Raw genomic sequence first — 26,893 nt, 5'->3', positions numbered from 1 at the left:
ACAATTTCCAGAGGTTACAGATATCCGAACAGTGATCTCCTTCCTTTGGCTCCCCTGGCTTTCTCAAACACCCTTTGCTTTTCCTTTTTAAGTATGTGGGGAATGTCTCTGATTGAGAAAGCACGTATGGAATGTCCAGAGAGATGACAGGGAAGAGATACTGCCTCTGGCCAAGCTCGAGGTGCGGGCAGAGGACAGCAGAGGCTCAGGCCAGCTGGGAGCTCTGCCCAGAGCAAAGGCCAGGGGCGGCCTCGGAGCTCCTTTTCTAGCCCCAGAGCACATGGCTGGGACACCACCTCCTCCCAGGTGTCCTGGGGCAAGCAGCCCTGGAAGGAGGGAGGCGATGCAGTGACAACTGGAAGCACAGCCTGCAGGAGGAAGCCAGGGTCCCCACAGGCAGTGTCCTCTGAGTTTAAACCAGGCCGGGACAGTGTGGCCCTCGCCTCCTGGGTTTCTCACCGACCAAATGCAATCGTCTGCTCTGGATAAAGCGATGCACTGCATGGAGAGGAGCGATCTCTTTCTGAAATCTCTGAGTGGAAAGATTGCTGCAGTGATCTTGGGCTGCCACTGGCCCTGTGGATGAATCATTACTAAAGTGAGAGTGTGGAATAAACCCCATCACGACAAACGCCAGAAGGGGCCTCTGTCTCCTACAGCTGCTCGCCCATAAATTCCAGGCAACTTTCCACACAGAGGACCTTTCTTTCTCCTATTTCTTTTTGAAAAATGAGAAAAGCCACGCATGCAACAAGAGGGTAACTGATGCGCTGTCAGCTGCATTAACTAGAATGTTCTTCAGACTCCAGGCTGGTGACACCACGTGTGCACAGATCTCTCTGAAATGCCACTCTAATCTCATCCCTACCCCTGTTTAAAACCTTCCATAGCTCCCTAGCTCCCAAGGGCTAAAGTCGAAGCTGAGTTTGGAAGACCCCTGGCTACGTCTTCAGTCCCACCTGGAACCCCTCCAACTTCGCCCTCCAAGCAGAACTCCTTTCTATCTTGAAAATAAATACTGAATTTGCCCTCTTATCTCCCTCTCCCCTGCTGGAGCCAGGGTCCAAACCCTGCCAGTTGCTGCAATGCACCTTCCACTGTCACCATGCAATCCATCATCCACCCAGGAAAAAGGTCAATCAAAGCCTACCCCACCCCACTCAGCCCCCACAAGGGTCTGGAATAGCACTTAAGGCTATGATAGCAATCTGGACCCCACCCTGTATCTCTGGCCCCCCAGATGTTCACTCCATTCCACCCACACAAGTCTCTTGATGCTATGAACACCCCAAACTTTTTCCTGCCTTGGGTTCTTCACACACGCTGTTCTCTAGGGTCTGTACAATCTTCCTTTAAACTGTTTTTTAAAGGAAATTCAAAGAAACTAGAATTTACATCCATGAACGTGTTGTCATATGAGCTCCCAGTCCGTTTTCCTTTCTATAGATTTTCAAAATGTGTAAGTGATATGTGTATGCATATACATTCTTTCAAAAAGCATTAAAGGTAAAGTCATCTTTGACCCTCACCCCCAGCCCCACTCCCGCCTCCCTCCCCGGATGATGGGAGTGAGTTTGACTAGATTCTTCCAGCCCATTTTTGAAACGTTCACTTCCACCTCTAAGCATCCGTAAGTTACATAGAGCATGAGCTGTGAACCCTCAGACTTATCTAGGAGTGGGCTGGCACACACGCTTTTGATTTTACTGCATGCTGCGAATGGGTCTCTCCAACGACCTCACACACTCGCTGAGTGGGGGATCCCGTCACACAGCCTCACCCAGACTTAAGTCAGACTTCCTATTTTTGGCACATTTTAAAAGATGAAAAATATACCCCTCGGAAAGAACCCAAATGCCCTTCAACTGGAGGATGGATAAAGACACAGTGGAATACCCACAGAACAGAACACTACTCAGCAATCAAAACTACCAGACTACTGATAGACACAACGCAGGGGAGAACCCAAGAAAAGTAATCAGAAAACAAATTAGTGTTGTTAGAAGTGGTGGGAGCGGGGAGGGGGCGGGACTGACGACAAAGAGGCAGGAGGGAAACTGGGGGGGTGATGGAAATAGCCTATGTCTTCATGGTGATGATTACACGACTAGGTTACACAGCTGTACCCATTTATTAAAACGCCTAGCATCATGTACTAAAAAGGGTGAATTCTGCTGTCTAAAGATCAGACCTCAATAAACCTGACTTTATTAGGGATATCTGGAATCTTTTCACATGTCCCCTCCACTCTGCTTTCTTCTTTTGTGAACTGCTTCCTCATATCTTTTACCAACTCTGCTCTGAGCTTGTTTGGATTCTGGTTATTGACTTTTGGGAACTCTTCTTCACTGCTTTTTTTTTTTGGCTTAGATGTGCTTTGCTTTTTAATACACAGTCATATTTATCAATCTTTTCCTTTTCGTTCGTGCTCTGCTCCTTCTCTGGTTAACTTCTCCCAAGTCTTCATGTCTCGCTCAAAGGCAGGATTTCACTGTTAACCCCCTCACGCCACAGAAACTATCCTCTCACATTAGCCTATTTCAGATTCTTTCATATTCCATAGAATAATGTGGGCGTTTTTTGATACGTTTTCTTCTTTCTTTATTTCCCCCACTAAATCATAAGCTCCTTAGGAACCAGCACTATATCTGTTTTGATCACTACTGAACCCCCAAGGCCTAGAACAGTGCCTGGCACAACTAGGCATTCCAAAAATATCTATTGAATAAATGAAAGTAAAGAAAAAATTAATCCAGGTGCATACGATATATACAAACATGTGTCTACCATGTAATATACATGCTAGATATGTTAATGACCTATCAGTGTGTCACGGACAGCCACAAACATCACACATCTCAACAGAAAACAGCAAATTTGGCTCTGGTACTAATCTCATGGGCCACAATATTTACCTAAAACTTTTTAAATATTGAGAGGCTATGATGCAATAATCCTAGGACTGGGGATTTAACAAGAAAAGGTAACTCAAAAATAGAAAACTTGATACATATAAACAGTCTTTTATGACCTAACTACCCAATTCAAAAGAATGTTTGAAACACTGCACAAAAATGTTGTTTATGCAATAAAAATGACACAAAGTGCATGCGATAATATTCAGGAATGCTTATGACCTAATGGTAACTAACAAAGTCAGGATGCAAACACACCATAATTATATCTGTTTTTTAAAAAAGCAACAATAAAGACACTCGTTGTATTTAACTTAAATTATATTTATCTTTTATAGAATTTTCCCTCAGATTGAGGAAAGATAATTTACATTTCCCTATTCACAGTTCCGTCCCCCAAGGGCCTGGAACCCCCAGCTCAGGTCCCTCCTTCCTGAAACCCACCTTGTCATCTTTCTAAATGTAAATCTGGGAAATTACTCCTTGGTTACAATCTTTGGAAAGTGCCCAGAGTTCGCAGGGCCCATTTAAGTCACTTCTGCCTGGTCATTAAGGCTCTTGAGCGTCCCCCCCACTCTGGCCTGCTCGCCCTTCTTGCCTCTCCCACCTCAGCCACAGTCCCAAGGCACCGGGGGCTCGCCTCTCAGTTCCCCATCTTCAAGGCCCTTGCCAAAACCAGAGACCCCTCCTGACACATCTTCCCTCCCTTCTAGCAGTCATCACCAGTCGTCTGCCTCTCCCACACTGGGAGTTTCTGGAACACAAGGACGGACAGTCTCTTATCCACCACAGACTCCCCTGTGCCTGGCACTGACTCATTCACTTATACAATTCACTGAAGGCCTACGAGGTCCCAGGCATTATTCTAGAGTCGTCCTGTCCTATGGAAATAGAATGTAAGGCACGCATACTTCTAGATTTTTCTAGTAAAAAAAGTTAAAAGAAACAGGTGTGGGGCTGGCCTGGTTGCATAGTTGTTAAGTTCATGCTCTCCACGTCAGCCAGCGGCCCAGGGTTCACAGGTTCGGATCCTGGATGTGAACCTATACACCACTCATTTGGCCATACTGTGGCAGCATCCCATATACAAAAAATAGAGGAAGGTTGGTATAGACGTTAGCTCAGCGACAATCTTCCTCAAGCAAAAAGAGGAAGATTGGCAACAGCTGTTAGCTCAGGGCCAATCTTCCTCACCAAAAAAAAAAGAAGAAGAAGAAAAAAGAAAGAGGTGAAATTAATTTTAATAATATATTATATTTAACCCAATATATCCAAAATATTTTAATATATAATCAACATTAAAGAACTCATTAATGAGATATTTTACATTCTTTTTTTGTACTAAGTCTTTGAAATCTGATGTGTATTTTACACATACGTTACACCGTCACTCAGACTAGCCTCATTTCAAGCCCTCAGTGACCACACAAGGCTGGCGACTACCACATCAGACAGCGTAGTTTTAGATGCTTGGGGATACAGCAGTGAACAGTCCAGAAGCCCATCACCTGTAGCCACATCCACCACCACCAGCCTGGACCAAGCACCTGTGTTACTTGCATGTCTGTCCCTGGTGCCCCAGCTTCCGATTCTAATTTAGTTTCTTCTCAACAAGGCAGCCAGACTGATCACTTCAAAAGCTAAATTGGACCATGTCAGTTTTCAATGGCTCTTCATCTAATGAGTAGAAGACAAAGTCACTATATAGGGACGGAGGTTAATTAGACTCATTGTGGTGCTCATTTTGCAATATACACAAATATGGAATCAACATGCCGTACACGTGAAACTAATATAATGCTATATGGCAACTGTACCTCAATTTAAAAAGAAAGACAGGGCCCACCTAGTGGCACAGCAGTTAAGTTTGCACATTCTGCTTCGGAGGCCCAGGGGTTCACTGGTTTGGATGCCAGGGGCGGACATGGCACCGCTTCTCAAGCCATGCTGGGCAGGCATCCCACATATAAAGTAGAGGAAGATGGGCACAGATGTTAGCTCAGGGCCAGTCTTCCTCAGCAAAAAGAGGAGGATTGGCAACAGGTGTTAGCTCAGGGCTAATCTTCCTCAAAAAAATGAAATAAAAAGACAGACAATGTCTTTAGAAAGGCCTGAAGACAATGGGAAGCACCTGTGCACACTGCTCTATTCCCCTTCTGCCTGTCAGCCTTGCTCACGCCATTCCAATTTACTCTTCTCCTTGCTGCTCCTCCATCTCACAGGCCCGCTCCTGCCCTCAGCCTCTATCCTGGCTCTTCCCAGGGCCTGAAACATGCATCCTCCAGACTAAGTCCTTCACCTCCTTCAAGCTGCTCCAAGGTCCGCTTCTCGGTGGAGCCTTTGCTGACCAGCCAGCTTCACAGTGCAGCCCAGCCCAGCCCTGCAGACCCTGACCCTGCTCTGCTTGTTCCCAGAGAACGCATCTCCCTCTAACACACTACGAACGTCCTCCTTTATTATGTCTACTGTTGCCCGTGTGTCTGTCCCAGCTATGATGCAAATACCATGAGAAATCTTTTCTGTTCCACTCTGCATCCCCAGCGCCTAGAACAGTGCTTGGCACAGAGCAGGCACACGATAAACATTTGCCGAATTAATGAAAATGAATGAATGAATGGCTGTAAACCCTCAGACTTACAGAGTTTACAGTTTAGTGAGAGAAGGCGGATATATGGTACATCAGGTAACGAGAAGTGCTATCCTAGTTTGCTCAGGCTGCCATAACAAAATACCACAGACCAGGTGGCTCAAACAGTAGAAATTTATGTCTCACGGTTCTGGAAACCAGGAAGTCCAAGATCAAGGTTCTAGTTTCTGGCGAGAGCTGTCTTCCCGGCTTTCTTCTTGCTCTGACCTCACACACAGAGAGGAAGAAAGCTCTCTGGTGTCTCTTCTTAAAAGGGCACTAAGGCCATCATGAAGACCCCCACCCCAAGGACCGCATCTAACCCTAATTACCTCCCAAAGGCCCTACCTCCTAACGCCATCATATTGGGAGTTAGGATTTGAATGTATGAATTTTAGAGGGACATCAACATTCAGGCTATAACAAGTACTAGGCAGAAACATCAAACTCAGGAAGGGAAATGGGAGAAAGCAAAGTTGTCTTTTTATAAGGCAGTCACCAAAGGAAAATAATAAAATAATAATAATAATAAATAAATATAACAACTACCACTTACATAGTACCTACCACACACTGGGCCCTGTGCTAAGCATCTAAGATCTATTAACACAGTGGTTCCAGGGCCCCTTGGCACTGCAGTAGGTGTAGTTTTTGCCTGCACGACCTCTATCTGTTCCCCAGCTCCTCCCAGGGGCCACCTGCCCCTACTGTGTGGCTTGGACTAGCACGGAAGCTACAAGAGGGTGAGATTTCTGTCTCTTTTCTTCCCTGCTGGATCTCCAGCAACTAGAAGAGTGCCTGGCACACAGCAACTGCTCAGTAGATGAACGAATGAAGGACTCAATCTTCAACAGAGTAACAAACGTTGGGACTAATTTACCAGGAAAAGGGAGTCCTGAAGAATAGTAAATAATAACAATTGCTTTAATGTCTTCCTCAAAAGCTCACTTCCTCTGTGCTAAGTGCTGGGCACCATCCTTCTCCCCCCTGTGCAGCCAGCTGAGAGCTCAGGTAACTTGCAAAGCAGGCTGACACCTGAGGGGCACCCTCTGATGCCTGTCCTTTCTGAGACCCGCTCCTGCAGCCTTCCTGATTTCTTAGAACCTCTTTCTTACACCTATTAGCGCACATTTCTTTCAGATGCTCGCAAAGACCTCTAGTGAAGTCACTGCCATCTTATGATCTCTGCAGCCAGAATGTTACCTTTACATATTAAAACGTATTCAGAAACCACTACTCCAAGCTGCCACAGGAAGTAATAAAACCCAGTAATTGTAACAGTACTATTAGCTAACTTTTACTGAGTGCTTCCTACGAGCCCAGGCTCTCTGCTAAACGCCTGCTGTTTATCCCTTATTTCCTCTTCCCACCAACCTACGAAGCCGGTGCTTTATCATCCTCATGTTACAGACGAGGAAACTGAGGCTTAAAGACGTGAAGTCACTTGCTCCAAAGAAATCCAGATCTGCCCTACCCCTGAGTTGGCCCAGATGCTGCTTCCTGGTTTCCCTCTCTGTCTTCAGTGTCACTTCCCACCATGTCAGGCTGTCTCACTTCTAAAAAGACAATCCCTATAGGCTCGGCGTTCGTTGCTTGTTGCCCTGAAAACAAGGCAGTTCTTGACAGCCACCTGATGCGACAAAGTCCTGGGGCTTTGAGGGGGAAAAGATGACGCCAATCCCCCCTCCCCAACCCCCGATGCTCTCAAGAAGTTCATGGTCGGGGCGGCCGACTGGCTGAGTTCGTGCGCTCCGCTGCGGCGGCCCAGGGTTTCACCACTTCGGATCCTGGGCGCAGCCACGGCACGGCTCATCGAACCATGCTGAGACGGCGCCCCACATGCCACAACTAGAAGGACCCACAATTAAAAATATACAACTATGTACCGCGGGGGCTTTGGGGAGAAGAAGGAAAAATAAAATCTTAAAAAAAAAAAGAAGTTCAAGGTCAAGGAGTAAAAAAAAGGCAGATAAACAAATAACACTGGGGCTCAGATTACCCACCAGGCAAAACAGCAAAACACCACCTCATAGCACCGCCCCCGCCCCCCAAAAAAAAGAGGAAGAGAAAATAAGAGACAATTCAGAATTCTGCAACTAAAAACTGATTGAGATCGTTCACCCTCTTGTATGTAACTCTTGTGTTTTATGACCTGGCGTTGTTTTCGTTTTTAATGACACGGTTGAGCGAGGCCACCACAATCTCTGTATTGTTCCGGTCGCTGCAGGACCTAAACTATACCCATCATAGAGGTAGGTACAGAACAGCTGGAGGGAGTGTGGAGGGACAGGGAAGACGTGACCATTTGCAAACTCCATGTCCCATGTGCTGTGGATGTGGATAGTAATTAAATGCTGCTCACAAAGCCAGGCAAGATGCCCGGATGTAGCATTTTGCAAACGCTCATAGATCCTGCACCAAGACTGAGGTTCCTGCCCAGGCCTGCCCAGAGGCCTTGTTCCCCAGGCCCCCAGCCCAGAACTTTCCCAGCACTAAAGTCCCCACCTAAGTCTTCTTGGCCCCACTGTTAGCAGCCTGCTCCACCAAGGTGAACAGGCCGGCAGCCAGAGCAATGGTATCTTTGGAGAAGATGTGGGGTTTCTATCTGTGCCTACATGAGATGGGGAGACTGCAGACACACTCACTCCTCCAGCTCAAGCCAAGAAACATTCTTTGCTTGTTCTTAATTTCACTGTCCTCTCATGTCTGGGAGTGGGCCCAGGGAGACAGAGGGCACTGATCCAAATTCAATGGCTCTGCCACTCCCTCGCTGTGTGGCCTGAGGGGCTATTTTTAACCTTCTGAACTATGAGTTTCTCATCTGCAAAATAGTGATAATAATGAGAATCCTATCTTATATGATTGTTGCGAGTTTAAATGAGATAATATATCTAAAGTATTTAGAACTGAGGCTGGCCCACAATAAGAACTCCATCATTGCTAGACATTTTATTATTACCACCTGGTGAGGTTACAGGGTGCACAAATTGCAAAGAACACGCTTGGCATGATACATGGTTTCAATGTTATTAGAGGAACTATCGTTATTATTATTATCACTACTTTTATTAGTTCCTCAGATTACTCAGGTTCAGAAAAACAGAGAGACACAGGAGGTGCCTATCAAAAGACCCTTTTTAGCAGAATTCTCCTGTAAGGCCTAGAATTTCTGAGGTTTTCTAGGAAGGTGGAGAAGTGACTGTGAACGGGGTTCATCGATGGTCAAAATAATTCTAGATTGTTGCTCTGTTCCCATCTTGGGGCAGGGTCCCCCTGCAGATACTGGGGATATATAGAGGGAGTCCTGGTCTCTTAAAGATCACAAACCAGCATCAGAAGGGGAAAAAAAAAAAAAAAACAGGCACAATGCCATGTCTACAGTCAATTATGGAAGAAAATGCAAAATAGAAAGGAAAGCCGGAGCATGCAGGAGGGCATCGGACTTCTAAAACACACACCGTGAGGCACAGCCATTAGCAGGCCTGCAACCACCTCTCTAAAGAATATGGAGACCCCGCAACTCTCCAAGGACCTCGGATGCCCCAGGAAAGGGTCGATCGGCCCTTGGTCCGACCAAATTCAGGGACACAAACACAAAGAGCAAGAAAGGAAGGGTGTCTGATCGTCCAGGAGACTCCTTAGCTGAGCTGTCTGAGAAAGTATCCATCCTGGGCAGGCAGAAGATCCCGGGCACGGTAAACATGGGCTCCCCAGACGCAGCCCACCTGCCTGCCTGCCATTCAGAAAGAAAAAAGCTAAAGCACAGGAATCGAGGGGATGCAGACAGTGAGAATCTACCAGCAATCACACAGAGCAGTGGGGGTCAGATATTTCAAAACCGAGAACAAGAACTCCCTCTTCCCAGCTTCAAAAAGCTCTAGCCTTGGACAGAAGAGCACAGCAGACTGCCTGGAGGGAGGGGGCAGGAGGGGGGGGAGAGAGAGGAAAATCAATGAGAAAAAGAAACGGATTTCTTCTACTTTTCAAGAGAAGCCTGGTTTATGCAAAATTCTGCACTCAAACTAGCTAAAGGGAAAACAACAACAAGAAGTCACCCTTGACCAGGCAAAACAACAATGTGACCACAAAATAAATCCCCTCTGGGAGATCAATGGGCCCAGGATTACGGTGGGCACCGCACCCACCCAGCCTTTCCATCCCCAGATCCATACGTGGAATGCCCATCCGGCCCTACTGCCAACAGCTGATACCACGAGGCGGTCCTCACCTCCGAGATGTGACTCTTCTCAAATAGTGGGGACCAGGCCACGAGGCTCTGCCCAGCCAGCAATTCTGTGTTTGTCCTGCTGCGGCTTCCAGGAAGGTTTTTCTCCTAATAAATCTTTCGGGAAGTTCCACTCCAGGTTCAGAGGATCCATACAACCCCCTTCTCTGCTGGGTAGAGCTTTAGAAAGATTTGCCATGACCACAGGACTGTGTCAAATGAACAAGCCTCAACTTGTCACCACCAGTATGCAAAATAGGCCTGCAACATCCTATAACGAACAGCAGAGCAGATACAGTCCCTACCTCCTCAGGGCCCCCGCCCACCCACCACACACAAACACACGTTTCTCCACTGTTTCTTCCACCAATGAACCGGCTCCAGTAGCCAGGACTCAGTGGTGGAGTGGGCGACAAGCCGGCTGCCCACCTCTCTTTGGAAAATATACCACCAGAAAGGAAACACCAAAACCTCACCCTCTTCTCCCTAAAAACCCTCACAAGTGGCTTCCTCACTCCTCTGATCTTTTAGAAGAGCCTGATGCCAGGGGTTCGAGTGAACAGAAGAATATTCCACGACTGCAAAGTATCAGGAAAATTCACGGTCATTCCAGGCACCGGACACGTGCAGCATCATGGCTGCCATTCGTGAAAGTCTACACTCGGACCACAAACACTGGCATAAATAAGAGCACACTACCCCAGGGAGGGTAAGCCTAATTCAGTCAACAACCTTTCCAAAAAGAATTACCGTGATATGGGTGTGGGGGCACCCAGCAGATCTGTAAATGCAATGCAAAAGCAGACAAAGTTTCAAACATAGTTGCTCAATTTTCCGGAAATCACCTGGGGGTGGGGGACGGGAGATGGTCAACGGATGGAGGGAGCATCATATGGTTTACAGACTTCTAATTTTGCAAAAGGAGCCTCCAACACGAATCTGTGACCCCAGTTGGTACTAATGCGAAGGAGTCTATTTTTAGAGGTTAGGTAATACACCTTTGATCAAGTACATAAATCCAGAATTATCTCTAGGCACGGAGCGTTTGATGTCACCCTCCTCCCCTCCCCCTCTCCCCAAAGCCCAAACTCGCTGCCAGTCTCGAGTCTGGTGATGAGGAAAGTCACGGTTCACACACAGACATCCCAGTCCGAAAGCCCCTTTCCTCCGTCCCCCTATTCCGTGCGCATCCCTACCCGCAAGACCCTGGCTTGCGAGTTTCCAGAAACGCAGAAGACAAAATTCTAACTTACTGGAAGGTGGATCCAGCCGTGTCTCCGAAGGTCACCGGCGCCGCCAACCTCCTTCCCGCGTGGAAATCCACTCGCCGGGGGCCGGGGGTGCCGAGGCCCATCCTTGCTGGCGCCCCCTCGCCGCTCCTCCCGGGCCAGGCCGCCCCGAGCCCGCCGGCCCGCGGGCCCATGTGCTCGGCGGCCGCGCACGCTCTGCCCGGTGGAGCGCAGGGCAGGCGGGCGCCCGTGACGTCACGGCGGCTCGCGCTGCCGGCCGCGGGGGAGGGGAGCGCGCGCCGCCCGTCCGGCCGCGTGCGTCCTCGGCCCCTGCGCGCCCCGGCTCACCGGCGGCCCGCGCTGCCGTCCGCCCGCCACCGGGGCAGCGTGCGACACCGAGCCGCGGAAGGCCGTGGGGAGGCGGGACGGGCCTGGGCCGCCGGAGGCCCAGATGGCGTGGGGGAGGGCGCGCTCCGCACCGGGCCGGGGTCCTGGCTGCGCCCGCGCCGGAGCCTAAGCGAGCCGGCGCGAAGCCCGCGGTGATGCCCGCTCGCGTGTGCGCCGCGCATTCCGCAATCCTGCGCTCTGCCCTCCTCCCCACCCCCGGCGCCCTGGAGGCAGACTCTTCCCAGTTGCCAGATGGAGACGGCCAGTTCAGTGACATAGAAGGACGAGGATGCTCTGAGATGGGAGAACTTCGTGCAGAAGATCCCTGGCTTAGCTCCATCCGTAGTGACCCATCCGAGCGCCTCCTTGGGTACCACCCAGCATCCGCGGGCCTGGTGAGAGGGGCGCACGCACCTTCCCAACTCCTTCGACTGTCCCTTGCAGAGGGCCGGCTGTCTGACAGCTCCCTCCACTCGGGAGTATTAAAGTACCCCCTGAATCCCCCATAGCCCCTCCAAAGGAACAAGAGAACGCCGGCCCCCTGAGTGGAACGTGTTTATCTTGCTTTCTGTACAGAAGCTCGGGATTGGACCGATGCAAAGATCTGCCGCCGTTCAACTTAACATTTATTGAGCTAAACTTATAGGGAGCCAGGCGCCCTGCTAGACAATGGGGAGGAGGGACTGAAAGACGAGTGGGACACAGACCATTGAAGGAGGTCACAGCCCGAGGAAAAGACGGACACGCAAGTGGGTGATTTCAATATTATGGAAGCAAAGCCTGACCCCTCTCTCCTGGGCCCAGTGCCCTGCATCCGTCGTTTCAACCCACTCGGGGGTCTTTGGCCGCTCCCTCCCTCTTGTATCATATTCAGTTTCTCGTATTCCGATGGCTTCTTCCCGACGTGAATAGCTCTCCTCTCGTGAAAAAGAAAAAAATCTTTCAGTTGATGCTACGTATTCATTTATAATCACGGAACGCTCGTTTTGTGCCTGGCTCCCTGCGAGACTCCTCACAGGTCTCTGGGCTGCGGTTTTCAAACCTCTGCATCTGTATACGGCGCTGTAGGAGCTGTGAGAAGTGAGCCTGTTCACTGCTTCAGCGTCCTCCCAGGAACCAACTGCTTCACCTGGGGGAAGCTGGTGTCCTCCTGCTGGATGTCCGCAGGCCAATAGAGGCCCAGCTTCTAATGGCACCCCGCACTCCATTGCCTGGGTCCGCGACCCTGGCTACCATATCCTTCCTGCCAGCTGTCTCCGCTGGGGCCTCTTCTGGCTAGAAAGACACCTTGAGCCAGGATTCACCCAGCCTTGACCCTGACTCTGCTTAACCTCTGTGGATCCCTGATGCACTAACCTTAGATTCACGCTTTTCCCTTTTAAAAATTCCTCTTTCAAATTAAAAAAAAAAAAATCATAATACAAAAAGATATCTTAATATCCCTACCATCCAAAATTAACCATCAATTACATTTTGGTCTATCTGCTTCCCATTGTTTTTTTAAAATCATTCGATTCTTGCGAAAGTGATACAATACATGTACATTGTAAAAAAGTAAAATTATGCAGGAAAATACAGAAAATAAAAGAAAACCAAATTTTATCAGCCAGAAATAACTTTCATGAATGTTCACTAAATCCTGGACATCTTTCTAGGCATATATTGTCATATAAATATAAATATGGCAAAAAATAAAATAAATATGTCATATATGCCATTTGTAAGACATATGTATGGATAAATGCAGATAGATGATAGATAGAAAAAATAAATTTAATATATTGACATCTTATAGTTGATAGTTTTAAATTTAAGCTATTTTCTTTTAATAAAAGAAAATGAAGCTAACATGAAGCTGAAGGGATTGGTAAATTTTAAATGTTTCTTCACCACATGAGAGCTATTGTCTCCTAAATAATTCTGCAAAGATTCAGAAAGGAGATGATGAAAGACAAGAAGAGAGTGAAGTAACGGTGTTTTATTCGTACATCTCTCCGCTTTGGAGAGCAGGTAACTCCTCTCTATGACATGAGCTCATTTCCTCCCACCTCTCCCTACTTCACCTCCTGTATCTGTTAGTTTTTAAATTGCCACCCTCCATTCTGGAATTGTAATTCCCATGGTTGTTTAGCGGTACTGGGCCCATAATTAAATAATATCATGCTCTCGACTGGTCCTTCCCTTTTCTACATCTGCTTACTTATCTGTAAAATCCATCCATTCATTTATCACACATCATTGGGTCCCTAATATGTGCCAGACACAGATTAGTCCCTGAGACTCTGTGGGCAATGAGACAGGCAAGGTCCTTGCTTTTGAGAAGTTTACGTTCTAGTGAGAAGGCACAGAGACATAAGCGAATAAGCAAGGTAGTGTCACCAGTGATAAATGCTATGGAGGCAGTAAATCTGGGTGAAGAACTAGAGAGGGAGGGGGCAGGAGGGGAGCGGACTCCAGATAATGTGACCAAGAAGATGCCAGCTGTGCAGACTGGAGAGAGGGTTCCAGGACGAGGAAACAGCAAGGGCAAAGGCCTGCAGGCACATGAAAACAAGATCATCAATCATTCCACAAAGGCTTATTGAGTCAGACAGGCAAACAGCCGCAGTCATCATTTTCTATTGGGTCAGGAATCACGTGTCTTCAGCTCACTATTATATCCCCAGCACCAGCTCGGTAAATATATGTAGAATCAATGAGTGAATGAATGAATGGACATCCTGGATCTTGTGATAGCAGAACGAGAAGGGAAAGGTGCCAGGCGCAGTAGAAGCACAAAGGGAGGCATCTATTTGGCACAGGCTGAGCAGGCTCCCCAGCGGAAGTGAAGACTGAGCTGAAACCTGAAAAATAGATTGGAGTTTGCCAGTTTGACAGAGAGGAGAATGGGGGTTATTTGAGCAAAGAGAACCTGCATACTTGTGTAGTTTGGCAAATGATAAGCGGCTGGGTACGGCTGGAGTATAAACTCACTGTTGGAAAAGTTTGCAGGACTTGCAAACTTGCAATTAGACAGGACAGAGATGGGTAGGCCAGATCCTCAGAGGCCTTGAAGTCCATGCTGAGTAATGCAACGTTTGTCTAGAAGAAAGGAGGAAGCCATCAGGGACCTGTGAACTGGGCTGGGACACTAGCTGTCCTGCTTGGTAGAAAGATCACACTGACCTTCATGCAGAGAATGGATTTTAGGGGGACCTGACAAGAAGCAAGGAGACCAAGTAGGAGATGGCAACAGAAATCCTGGTGAGAGACAATAAGAGCCTAGGCTGGAGTGGTTGCCTTGGGAATGGAGAGAAAGGAGTGAATGCAAAGAATGTTGAGGAAAAGAAACTGCTGGATGAACAAGTCTGGGGCAGAGGGAGGGAGGAATCAACGATAAGGGCCAGGCTTTTGGTTTCAGCACGTGGGGGTTGGTGGTTCATTCACAAGGGCACCCCATGGAGAAGATGTGGTATGGGTGGGGAACGAGATGCCCTTGATTGTGGACTGGTTGAGCTGAACAAACCTTTGGGCCTTCCAAGCGAAGTTCAGCAAGCAGATGGCTCTGGGTGTCCCACGTGCATGGGAGGGATCTCAGCTGGAGATATAAATTTAGTAGTCATCAACATATAGAATAGTGGTTGATGCATTGGGCAGGAATAAGCTGACCCAGGCAGGAAGTATGTTTTAAGTGACAGGGCCAGGGATCAAACTCTGAGGAATGAAGATTTCTGGAGCACAAAGAGGTACAGACTGCTTCTATTCAGGATATTCTCTGTAAATCTGTGATTGGAGGTTTAGTCCTCTGCTTTCTGCCTGACCTTACAGGCCCCAATAGGTTAGGACAGGCCTCACCACTTGCTGAGGAACCGAACCTTCAAGTTCTCCTCTTCCCAATGTCTATCCAGTGATTATGGCCTATAGATTCACCCACCCATCCTTTTCATGCTCACAATCATAGGTCTGGAATAGGCCTCCCTTTCTCCCTTCTGGATTCTGCAACAACCAACTTGTCCCTCGGACTTCAAATCTCTCCACGCTGACGGCCTCTAGATCGTCTTTCCAAGGTTTACCTTATGAAGACACAGGTTTCTCTTTCCCCCTCTAGCCACCTAGTATCTAACTGTCCCATCTCATTAGCTTTTTCTTTTCTCCTGGCATATCCTTCTTTTTAGGGCTCAGCTGTGCTCTCTGTCTCTTGTGGCTTGGCCCCAATCTCCCCTCTTCTACAAGCAATTCACAGAATGCTCTAGGCTGTATCTCTTTCTCCTTGTAGGACTCATGGTCATGTTGTCCCCAGCCCTGCCTGGCAACCTCCAGTAGTCTCTGAGTAAACCTCGCCTCCCTTTTCAGCCTCTGAGTAGCCCTCAGGCAGAGACTTTGTTATAACTCTCATTCCTCAAGTTCAGCCAGGCAAGCTGAGCCCCAGAAAGCTTGTTGGTCATGACTTTGGTCAGACAACCAGCAAGTGGCAGAACCAGGACTTGACATCAAGTTGACTTACCTGGGTCCCCTATGACTCACCTGCCCCTAGGTGAAATGTAAGCCAGGACTGGTTGTATTTCAGGCAACAGAGACACAGAAAATGGGTTCTCAATGAACAAACACTTCTAGAACCACACCGATCGTCCCAACGTGAGGCACTGGAAAGAATGTGTGCCTTTATGTCAGATAGACCTTAGCTGGAATTCAGTGGTTACCATGTGACCCTGGGTGAGTTATTTAATCAAAGGCTCAGATTGATTGAATGATTGAATTTTTGGTGAGGAAGATTGGCCCTGAGCTAACATCTGTTGCCAATCTCCCTCTTTTTGCTTAAGGAAGGTTGTCCCTGAGCTAACGTCTGTGCCAGTCTGCCTCTATTTCGTATGTGGTGTGTCACCACGGCTTGGCTTCATGAGCCATGTGTAGGTTTGCACTCGGGATCTGAACAGGCGAACCTCAGGCCCCAGAAGCAGAGCATGGGAACTTAACCACTATACCACTGGGCCAGCCCGTCAGACTTTTTTAAGTTTATGTTTTTAATTGTGGTAAAACACACATGAGCCAGTCCTGGTGGTCCAGTGGCTGAAGATCTGGCCCTCTCACATCCTCGTCCCAGTTTCGTTTCCCAATCAGGGAACCACACCACCTGTCTGTCAGTTGTCATACTGTGGCAGCTGTGTATTGCTGTGATGCTGAAAGCTATGCCACCAGGATTTTAAATACCAGCAGGGTCACCCATGGTGGATAGGTTTCAGTGGAGCTTCCAGACTAGACAGACGAGGAAGAAGGAACTGGCCACCCACTTCCGAAAAATTGGCCGTGAAAATCCTGTGAATAGCAGCAGAGCACTGCCTGATAGAGCGCCAGAAGGTGAGAGGATGGCAAAAAATGACTGGGCAGGGCTGCACAGGATTAGCTTGTGCTTTATGCTACACAGAGATGCTAGGAGTTGGAATCAACTGAACAGCACTAACAATATACGCAACTTAAAATTAACAATTTTAACCATTTTTAAGTGCACATTTCGACAGCATTAAGCATATTCACTTTGGTATGAAGTCATCACCATCTCCAGAGCGCTTTTCCTCTTGAAAAACTGCAACTCCATACCCATTAAGCACTAACCCCTATTTCCCCCACTCCCCCAGCCCCTGGCAACCACCATTCCACTTTCTGTCTCTGTGACTTTGACTACTCCAAGGATCTTATATAAGTGGAATCATACAGTATTTATTTGTTTGTGACTGGTTTATTTCAACTTAGTGTAATTCAACTTACTCAAGTTTCATTCATATTGTAGCATGTGTCAGAATTTCCTTCCTTTTTAAGACTGACTAATATTCCATTGTATGTATAGACCACTTTTTGTTTATCCATTCTTCCATCAGTAGACACCTGGCTTGCTTTTACCTTTTGGCTGTTGTGAATAACATGAACATAGATGTGCAAATATCTCTTTAAGACCCTGTTTTCAATTCTTTGGTATATACCCAGAAATGCTGGATCATTTAAAAAACTGGCAATTCCAGTTTTTAAAATTTTTTTAGGAGCCACCATACTGTTCAGATGTCTTAAATAAACCTTTTATTTTGGAATAGTTTTAGACTGTTTAGAAAAGTTGCAAAGACAGTATAGAAGTTTCCATATACCCCTCACCCAGGCCCCATTATTATTGTTTTATATTACCATGGTATATTTATCAAAACTAAGAAAATAACATTGGTACATTACTATTAATTAAAATCCAGATTTTATGTGGATTTCACCAGTTTATCTCTTACTATTCTTTTCCAGTTCAAGAATCCCATCTACCATGGCACATACGTTTTTGTCATTCTGTCTCTTAGTCACTTCTGGTCTGTGACAGTTTCTTAGACTTTCCTTGTTATTCATGATCTTGGCAGTTTTGATGACTATTGGTCAGATATTTCATAAAATGTCCCTCATTTTGGTTTGTCTAATGTTTTTCTAATGATTAACAAAGGCTCAGTTTTTTCCTCAGTAGAATGGGGACTACGTACCTGCTTCATAGGTTATGAGTAATTCAATGAACTATCACAGTCTAAGACTATGTCACACCAACATCACCCCCTGGTTTGCCTGGTACCCTAAATCCAGACACTTTTTTTAGAATCTTGTGAACCTTGAACAAAACTGACCAGTTAGCTGCATTTAAATTCAGTAGTTAAAGCTGTTCTTATCAGGGAAATGCAAATCAAAACCACATTGAGATATCTCACCTCACACCTGTTAGAATGGCTGTCATCAAAAAGAAAGGAGATAACAAATGCTGGCAAGGATGCAGAGAAAAGGGAACCCTTGTACACTGTTGGTGGGGATGGAAATTAGTGCAGCCACTATGGAAAACAGTAGGGAGGTTCCTCAAAAAGTTAAAAATAGAGCTACTGTATGATCCAACAATTCCACTGCCGAGTATGTATCCAAAGGCAATGAAAACAGGATATTGAAAATGAATCTGCCCTCTCATGTTCATTGCCCCATTATTCACAATAACCAAGATATGGAAACAACCTAAGTGTCCGTCAATGGATGAAAGGATAAAGAAGATGTGGCATATATAGGTATCAATGGAATATTATTTAGCCATGAGAAAGAAGGAAATCCTGCCATTTGCGACAACATGGATGGATCCTGAGGGCATTATGCTAAGTGGGATAAGCCAGATAGATAGAGAAAGACAAATACTGCATGGTATCACTTATATATGGAATCTAAAAAAGCTGAACTCGTAGAAACTGAGAGTGGAATGGTGGTTACTAGGGACTGGGGGTGGGGGAATTAGGGAGATGGTCAAAGGGTACAAACTTGCAATTAGGAAATGAATAAGTTCTGGGGATCTAATGCACAGCTTTGTGGTTTTAGTTAACAATACTGTATTCTATACATGGAGGTTGCTAAGAGACTAGATCTTAAACGTTCTCACCACAAAAAAGAAATCATAATTACATGATGTGATGGAGGGGTTAGCCACCCCTATGGTGGTAATCATACTGCAATATGGAAGGGTGTCAAATCAACACATTGTACACCTTAAACCTACAAAATGTTGTGTATCAATTATATCTCAGTAAACAAAAATAAGCAACGCTGGGGGACAAAACCAAAAACTTTCCTCTTTCCTAAATTTTGCAGAGAATTACCCAAGCCCCAGAAGACTCTTGATTGATGTGTTATAGCTAATCAACAAAGGTGAAGAAGAAGTGTGTCTTTATTATTTTCCCTCTGGAGAAGCAGCATGCTTACGAGTTGGGTGAGAATATAGTCTGGAGTCAGACGAACCTGAGTTTGAATCTATTAGCTGTGCAGCCCTGGGAAAATCCCTTCTGCCTCAATTTTCTCATCTGTAAAATGAGTCCAATAAGGGTACTTACATCACAGAACGGTTGTGAAAATGAAATGAAACAATTCATAGATAGCCCAGAGCCTGGCCCTTTGTAGGTACCTAAAAGATATTAGTGCTTATTAATTTCAACATGTTGTCACATAAAGCTTATCGGATATCTTTGTAGTGTTTGGATTTTTTTTCTGGTTACTAATGCACAAATTAATATTTACTATAAAAAATTTGAAAGTGCAGAAAAATATAAAGAAGAACATCAAAATTGTCCATAATCGCACTATTTGACATACTTATTATTGACATTTTGACTTGTATTATTTCAGTCTTTCTTAAATATATGCTAAATTTGGGGCTTGCCCAGTGGCGCAGCAGTTAAGTTCGCATGTTCTGCTTCCGTGGCCTGGGATTCGCTGGTTCAATCCCAGGTGCAGACCTACACACTGCTTGGCAAGCCATGCTGTGGCAGGCATCCCACGTATAAAGTAGAGGAAGATGGGCACAGATGTTAGCTCAGGGCCAGTCTTCCTCAGCAAAAAGGAGGCTTGGTGGCAGATGTTAGCTCAGGGCTAATCTTCCTCAAAAAAAAAAAAAGCTAAATTGAGCATGTAAATATAAATTTATTTTAGTATCGCATATATCACACACATCTGTAACCTGCTTTTCTTTAACTCGTCTTCATATCCTGAACATTTCCCTACAGTATTAAATATTTTTTATTAAATATGCTTTTCAATACTTAATAATATACCAGCATAATAGATTTAGCCATGTCTCTCTCTCTCTGAACAGTTAGAGTGTTTGCCATCAATCATCCTTCGTTATGCAGAACACTGACGTGATAATCCTGGAACATGAGTCCTGATGGGAACCTCTAATCCTGCCCGTAGGTTCTAGGTCCTGAAGTGGGCTTCTGGGGTCAGTGAGAATGAGGATTTGTGAAACTCTGCCTATTGACAAATTGTTCTTCAGAAAGGTTCCACCTGTGACCTTGCACAGTTCCTTGCACTACCCCCCCCCCCAAAAAAAAAGGAAAGAAGGAAGGAGGGAGGGAAGGAAGGAAGTAAGGAAGGAGGGAAAAGAGGAAGGAAGGAAGGTGTCACATTTTTGTTTTAATTGCATGTTGGATTATTACCAGGAATAAATTCTCACATATGTGTCTATTGGCTCCTTGCATGTTTTTTAATGAACATATTTCATTCAGGCCCATTGCCTGTTTTTCTGTTGAGGTATTTTTGTTCACGTTTTGGTATTTGTTCTTTAAGCTCCAGTTAAGCTCCTTTTCTTTCTTTCTTCCTTCCTCCCTTTCTTTCTTTTTTTTTTAACTAGAGCCGCTAGCTACCTTAAAAAAATCAACAAATATATCATCCACCAGAAATAACCGTTGTTAACTCTGGGATACATATCCTTCCAGATACTTATTTACACACACACACACACACACACACACGCACACACCCCCTACATTTTGCTTCAAGAAAATAGCATCAAACAATGTACATTATTTGTATTCTACTTTTGTCACTTAATACGTCGCCATCGTCTTTCCATGACAGTGCGTATATTTATGCAACAGTATTTTTTAATAGTCCTGTAGCATTCCGTTGTAAGATTGCATCTCATTTTACTTAACCAGTACCTTATTGCTGAAAATTCATCTCACTTGCAAAGTTTCCTTATTGAACGCAGTACTTGTACAAACATCCTTGTGGCTAAATCCTTGCGTATGTCCTTAATGATTTCCTCAGGGTAAATTCTCAGAGTGATTTATGGAATATTAACACTTCGTTTGCCATATAAGTTGCCAATATTTCTCCCTGATCTCTTCTTTGCATTTTCTTTTTTTTGTGATGAGTTGCTTTACAAATACTCTTTAGTTCCAATAAGCTCTTATCCACCAGTCCTTGAATTTGTGGCGTATTCCTGTTGTTTTTCTCTTCAGAAAGACATTACTCATCCTGTGATCACATTTGCCTACCGTGGGGCGTGTTTTGCTTGATGCTTCAATGTCTGCTCCACCAGTAAGCAGTGTAAACCTAGCATGTCATTCTGATTCCCCTGCTAGTGATCAATTCAGGAATGGACTGGTTGATCCAGTTCTGACAGCAGCACGTGACAGGAAGGCCACGGACGAATGGCAGCAAAAACTTTATCCTAAACAAGAGAAGGAAGAAGATAGTGTTTCTCTTCTCAGATAAAAAGAATACATTTCCTTGTTGTTTAAGACCGTGGTTATCCTTCAAAGTGTTTTCAGCAGCAGGTAACAGAAAATCCACTAAAAGTGGCGTTTTTTTGCTGAGGAAGACTGGCCCTGAGCTAACATCCATGCCCATCTTCCTCTACTTTATATGTGGGACACCTACCACAGCGTGGCTTGCCAAGAGTTGCCATGTCCGTACCCGGGATCCAAACCTGTGAACCCGGGGCCGCCGAAGTGGAACGTGCGCATTTAACCGCTGCACCACCGGGCAGCCCTAAAAGTGGTCTAAACAAGTAAGGGTTTACATCTCCCACGAACCTGTGATCTGGAGGCTTCTTGATACTGGGGCAGCAGCTCAGTTGTAGCTCTCACGTGGCTGTTGCAGGCTTAGGCAGCACATCTATGGTTAAAGCAGAAAAGTGAAGTGAGCCACATCTGACCCTTTCACCAGAAAAAGCTGAAGTCTTCCCAGCAGCCCTTGGAAGACGTCCAGTCTCATTGGAGACTCATTCTACTCTTTCTCCAATACCTACACAGTAAGGTGTTTTGGAATAAGTCCCATATTCAGCATCGAAAGACAAGGTCCTACTTCCGGCTTTGCTAGTGCAGAGCTGTGTGGCTTTAGTAAAATGACTTCCCCTCTCTTTGCTTCTGTTCTGTCTCCTTATCGGTATAAAGAAGAAGGTCCAAGGAGATGACCACTTCTAACTCTCTCAGTCTGCTGCTTTGTGATTCTGAATAAGTCGCAGACTCTTTACTAAGAAAGACCACATATTATATCTTACTTTTCCTGCCAGAGGAGAGAGGACACCTAATAGAGATCTGTTTCCATGGAATGTGACCTTGATGAGTGACTGCCAATGATGAGACTGTCACAGCTAAAAGAGGCCTCAGAGATTTTCAGACCCAAGCCTCTATTTATGCATGGGCTCTGAGAGGTGTAATTGACCTGCCCAAGTTCGAACAGCTAGTTACAGGCCAAGTTAGGCCTAGAACTAGATTACTTAACTCCCAATGTCTCTTTCCTGTACTGTAAATGTCTCCAGGGCCTTCATTTTTCTAGAGGTGCCGCTGCCTTTCTTCTGTCCATGGGTCTCAACCCATTTGAATGTCATTTCTCTGCTTAGGGAGAAATTAACAGTACTCCAACATGCACAGTTAAGGGCACTTAGACGAATGGTTTCATGTGACTCTTATGACTTGAGTCACGGTTAAACGTTGACCAATCTCTTCGAGGCACATATCGTCACTTCCTGCCAAGTTTTCTTGGCTGCTTGTCCAACCCTGATTCTTTGGGTCACATCTTCCTGTCTTTCTAGGCTCCTCTACGCTTTCCCCACCCCCATATCTAGACTCAGTGGTCTCTCAGGCCCGTGGGTCCCTGGAGAAGTAGAATCTTTTCCTTTTCCTTACAGTGTCCTAAGTATTTGTACTTGGGTCTCAGTTCAAAAGAGGTTACCTGGCATCGACCTGTCTTTCCAAATCTGCTGAACACAAGAAACCGATGCTGTGTGGTAGAGACTCTGCATTTTGACCCTAAATGGTCTGGTTCCAATCTGCTTCTACTACTCTTGAGGCATATGGTCAAAAATAAGTTATTGATCACACAGGTCCTCGACTTGCTTATATATATATTTTCCAAAGGGGAATAATAATATCTGTTTCACAGAAGTATACAGTGGGCTGAATGGGGCTTTGTGGGTGTAGGTTGTGGTATAGTGTTTGACACAGAGTAAGCTCTTAATAAACATTTGTTAAGAATTATCAGGGGGCCAGCCCTGTGGCCAAGTGGTTAAGTTCACTCGCTCCACTTCGGAGGCCCAGGGTTTCGCTAGTTCGAATCCTGGGCACGGACATGGCACCACTCATCAAGCCATGCTGAGACAGCGTCCCACATGCCACAACGAGAAGGACCCACAATTAAAAATACACAACTATGTACCAGGGGGGCGGGGGGGGGGGGCTTTGAGGAGAAAAAGGAAAAAGAAAGTCTTTAAAAAAAAAAAGAATTATCAGTACTTAAACCCTTAGATTGTACCGAGCTGTGTTGATATTTCTTGGGTTTCCTTTGTAAACTAATGGAACCAACCCAGTAGAGAGAATGGCGAAGATTCTCTCCTTGATCAAACTCTAGCCAGTCTCATCTGAGCCCTCTCCTCCTCTAGGCCTCAACCTTGGCCTATAAAGACTTGAGCAAAAGCTAAGAGTTTCTAACAGCTCAAGGCTGCATTCCTAGGATGACCCTCACCCCACTTACAGTGCCTGCCTGAGAAAACTCCAAGCTGCAAAGAGAATTGGCTGTCTTTTCCAGCCATTACCTGCAGACAGGGCCCAGTCTCCTAGTCTCTGTGAGAGGCTGGGAATTTGACTTGCATAAGCGTCTGTCAGCAAACCCGGATAGGTTTCCCATGGACCAACACTTCTTCCTGCTTTTTGTAATTTTTCCCGTCTCTTCTCTCCTGAGCCCCCACCACACCCCTCCCTACCCCTCATTCTCTCTTTAAAACCCCCAGTCACCTCTGCACACAGTGGAATGGGAACTCAGTGCTTTCCCCTACCAGCAGTAGTTACTGAATAAAATCTGTTTTCAACGCTTTAACAAATGTCTGGCTGTGCTCGTCTTTGATAGTAACAGTCCAACGCAGATGCTCAGGTGGAAAGGCAGCCCCTCCAGGCAGTCATTCGGTGCTCGCTTGAGGCTAACAACAGCTCTGCATCTTTAATATGTAGCAGCCAAGTTGCCCTGGGGGAGGGAGCCACCATTCCAATCGGCCTCAAGTGGAAAAGAGCATGGAGAAGCGAGCATGGGCCAGACCCAGAAGAGATTCCCATCACATCCATCCACACTCCTTTTGCCCAGACTCAGTGACATGCTCTGTGCCCAGAGACAGAGGAAATGGACTCAGTGTACAGCTGGCGGCGTCTGGCACACATTCCTATCACCTCCATCCTTCCTCTGACTCCCTTCTTCTGTCTTTATAGTTGAAGTTTCTTCTAATAGTTTAAATGTTGTAGCCTCAATATTCACATAGAGTTTGCCTCAAATTCTCTATTTTGTTTTTGGTAAGAAAAAAGGGGAGAAACCAGTTATTGGGCATGAATTATATGTCAGCGTACTAGTCAGCGTTTGCTGCAGCAATAAATATCCTCCAAATTTTGCTGGTTGACAGTTTACTTTTTTGCTGGTGTGCAGTCTAACTGCGGCTGTGTGTACCTTGATTCACTGCGTCTGCTTGTTCCGGGATGAGTTGTTCTCACAGCAGAGTCTGAGAGCTAGGGAGACATTTCCCAACCTGGTACATGTGTCTAAAAATTCTGCTTAAATTTGACATCTGTCATACCCGCTCGCAGTCTGTTGGTTAAACTAACATGGTTAAGCCCAAAATCAATGGGCATGGAGTTTATCCACCTTTAGGCATACAGGGCAAGAATGGGGAGAAAGTGAATAACAGTGAACAAGCAATAGGATCTATTAATCTATCACAGCCAGATGCTACCTTGAAGCTCTAACAAATATTATTTCACGAATCTCAATTTCGCATTTGAAAACATAGGATTCTGAGAGGTTAAAACTTGCTCAGGTTCTAAACAGATGAAAAGGAACAGAGCCAAAACGCAACTCGACAGAGCCAAATTCAAGTCTGTTTGACTCTAAAACACACTCCTATTCCTTGCCCCTCTCTTAACAGAGTCAAACCACAAGAAGACTCGCCCAGTTTCTTTGTGAGTTTGTTTCTTCTCCCAGAAACCAGAACAAAAATGTGTCTGAGGGTCATTATATTCTCGCCCCCATTTCTCCTGCTTTCTCCATCAGGTCCGCAGTTCTCCATCCCTCAATGACTGCACCAAGATGCCATCATATACTTAAGACCACCGACTCCTACATGAAGTCAGACTAGACACCAGAAGGCAGGCTTTTTTCCTCCAGGTTCCCTTGTGCGTCATATGGACCTCCGGTATAGCAATGACCACACTTGTCTGTTGCCTTTTATAACCATGATGGTCCTTAACCAGTTTTAAAAAATCTGTTTGGGAGGTAGTCGTCCATCCCTTGGATCAATAATGAAGGCTCTGAGTCCTCCACCTTGGAGACATACACCTGTGTACATATGCACCAACACGTGCCCACAATTTTGCGGGTCTGTGGATTCTCTACTAACAATATCTGCCCTGGGCTGTAGGAGCAGAGGGAGCACATCTTTGTGCTTTTGTATCCCTAACACCTGGCACAGAGCTTAGGACTCAAAACAGGTCCTCAGTGCATGTAAACAGATGACTGAGTAAATGAATGGGTGAACTAGTGGAGACACTGGAGCCGACCTTACCGAGAACTTGTAATGTGCCGGACACCGTTCTGAGTGGTTTTGATGGATTACCACATTGAAGTCTCACAACAACCAATGAGGTAAACACTCTTATTATTCCCATTTTACAGAAGAAGGAACCAAGGCACCAAAACCTCAGTGGTTTGTTCAAAATTACCTAACTAGTTCTAGAGTCCACATTGTAACCACTAGATTATGAGGAAAATGAGGCCAAACGTTTTAGTTGTTGTCGTTTTGTACTCAGATTCAGCTGATATCTTTGGAGGACATGCTCTCTGGCAGGCATTGTGCTGGGTGTTTCCAGCTCTAGTGAGAGATTGGCGATTCCTTTCCTCCAGTCTCCCAGGTAATCCCAGTTGGATGGAAGATGGTGTGAGCTCTTGCCCCAGTGTGAGGTTCAGATTGACTAATTCTTAGTCCAGAACCAGAAGCACAGGTTCTCTTAAACAGGATCATTTCCTTATAAAAGGTCAAGATTAATGGGTTTGGTTTATCACCTTTTTTGACATCAACCCTAAATATCATAGGCTGGTTGGACTGGCCCATCAGGTGAGTAGTCTTTGATGTCTTGATCAGCTCAGTTTATCTAAAGCAAACACAAACATGCATCCATCTGTCATTGGTCAAACACAAAGAAGCTGATTGCTTTTAAATTGCCATCATGGAATTTCCTGGCTACTGGGAAAATTACATACTATAAAGACAGCGGCTGTGGTTAGAATTGCCAGGAAAGAGGACATCTGGATAAGGCTCCTACTGTCTTATTGAATTTGACACTTGCCACCTCTGAGTCTCAGTTTCTCATCAGTGAAATGGGAGAACTATCCAGGGTGATCACTAGAGATCTTTAAAGCTCTAATACCCCGGGAGTCTGTGGATTTATTTAGCACAGAGTCTCAGCAGTGCGTCAAAAGCTGTAAAGAGGTGAGAAATCCACTTTTTCTTTTTTCTTTGTATTCATTCAGCAAATATGTATCAAACATGGTTCTCAGCTCCGGGGATGTAGCAGGGAAGAAAACAGATGAACATTCCTGCCTTCTTGGAATTTACATTCCATGGAGAGAAGCAGACAATAAAGAAGGTAAGTGGGTAAGTTATACCGTATATTAGAAGGTGGTAAATACGCTGGAGGAAAATGAAGCAGAGCAAAGGGTTGGTATGGGT

General features: G+C 45.8%; 1 long non-coding RNA gene and 1 other non-coding gene across 7 annotated transcripts in view; both read right to left on the bottom strand.

The window, feature by feature from the left end:
• Positions 1–11,244, bottom strand: part of LOC102149248 (uncharacterized) — a 231,144-nt gene extending 219,900 nt beyond the window's left edge. For 3 of the 6 annotated variants that reach the window (XR_011421414.1, XR_011421415.1, XR_002810480.2), the window contains exon 1: positions 11,020–11,232. This is a non-coding gene — a long non-coding RNA (uncharacterized lncRNA). Of the gene's footprint in view, positions 1–11,019 lie in introns of all 6 variants that reach the window. The other 3 variants (XR_011421418.1, XR_011421417.1, XR_011421419.1) reach the window with 2 other exon arrangements.
• On the bottom strand, positions 9,750–9,816 carry MIR1204 (microRNA mir-1204). The gene has a single exon (NR_032882.1). It is a non-coding gene; the product is annotated as a microRNA mir-1204 (primary transcript).
• Positions 11,245–26,893: the final 15,649 nt, after the last annotated feature.

This window comes from Equus caballus, chromosome 9 (assembly GCF_041296265.1).
Source record: "Equus caballus isolate H_3958 breed thoroughbred chromosome 9, TB-T2T, whole genome shotgun sequence".
NCBI lineage: Eukaryota > Metazoa > Chordata > Mammalia > Perissodactyla > Equidae > Equus > Equus caballus.
The sequence above is the reverse complement of the archived record's forward strand: the minus strand, read 5'-3'. Positions and strand labels throughout refer to the sequence as shown.